This window comes from Haplochromis burtoni, unplaced genomic scaffold (genome assembly GCF_018398535.1).
Source record: "Haplochromis burtoni strain Fernald_Lab_line unplaced genomic scaffold, NCSU_Asbu1 Contig_16, whole genome shotgun sequence".
Taxonomy (NCBI): Eukaryota; Metazoa; Chordata; class Actinopteri; order Cichliformes; family Cichlidae; genus Haplochromis; species Haplochromis burtoni.
Window position 1 is genome coordinate 3,902,767 of NW_024582377.1, and position 1,514 is coordinate 3,904,280.

A 1,514-nucleotide genomic window follows, 5' to 3' on the forward strand; every position below is an offset into this window, starting at 1 on the left:
ATTTGTTGATATTCTAAAAATCTTTTCTTGTTGATCCCATATTGTCTAACTAGTCCGTCAAATGGAATAAATTCTGTTCCTTCTAGTATATGTTCTAAATATTTGATTCCTTTACCACTCCAATCTGAAAAGTTTATCATATTATTGTTTTGTAATATGTCAGGGTTGTTCCAGATAGGTGTACGTTTGCATGGGATTAATGAAGACGCCGCCACACCCTAACGTCTTTAAGACATGAATGCAGAGAGGAACGGCTTGAATGTGAGTGTATCATGCCAAGTTTGCACTCACACTGTTTTTATGTCTGAGTTTGATTGGCATGATGAAATCAGTCAGCACACCCTGTGTTGTGTTCTTCATGAGAGAACAAAATTGCCCTTGCCATGTCAAGCCCATGAGTGGTTTGACATGTTTGTCAGACAAAAACAGGATTGTTGTCTTATTATTATGGTCTTAACTGACAGTGGAAGCTAAAAAACTGGTATGACAGGACATAAAAGCTGAGAGATGCGGATATCTCTGTTCTCTCAGAGCTCCACTTACCTCTGCAGACCCTAAATATGCATAAAAAGAGAAGAATTATAGTGCCAATATACAGTGTGGTCCATAGTAATTTGGACACTGACACAAGTACCTGATTATTGAAACATATTCCAATTATAGTTACATAATGGACATACACATAATGTGTAGACTCTCAACTTTGATTTAAGTTGTCAGCTCCATAACATGTGCCACCCTCTTTTTAAAGGACCCAATCAAACAATTTACTCAAGGGCTGTTTCACTGGCAGGTTGGGCAATTCCTTGATTACTGCATGTAATTATTAATTAAGCAGATAAAATGCCTCGAATTTATATTAGGTGTTGTTGCTTTTATTTGGATGCGGTTGAAGGAGCTCTCGATGCAAGTGAAACAAGCCAGCCAAGCTGAAGCTGCAAAAATAGAAAGAAAAAAAACATCCATACACCATGAATCCATCCATTAGGCAGTAGCCTAAGCAGAGAAGCCCAGTCCTCCCAATCCATTCAAGCCCTTCCCAGGCATGCTGAGAGATATCTCTCCAGCATGTACTGGTGTGCTCCGGGGTTTCCTCCAGGGTGGACATGCCCAGAACACCTCATAGGTGAGGGTGGGGACATAGATCTCAGGCTAGGAGTTGTTGGGATTTATTTTTATCTTTAAGTCTAATACCTCATAATTAGCATCACACATTTGTGTTTTGTCTTTACGTTGAAACCAAGCGCACCATTGTTTTTCTTGTGACATTACCAATGAGTCTGATGTGTCACATGGTCCTCTTCCTATTGAAAAAACAAAAGTTGTATCCAAGATGGCCGACTGCTAAATGGCCACCATGGTCACCACCCATCTTGAGGAGTTTGCCCCCTCACATATACTAATGTGCCACAAACAGGACTTTAATATCACCAACCATTCTCATGATATTATGCTGTATCCATAGAAATGGCCCACCCTGTAGAATTACTGCTACTTGCAGAGTGCACTTTAAG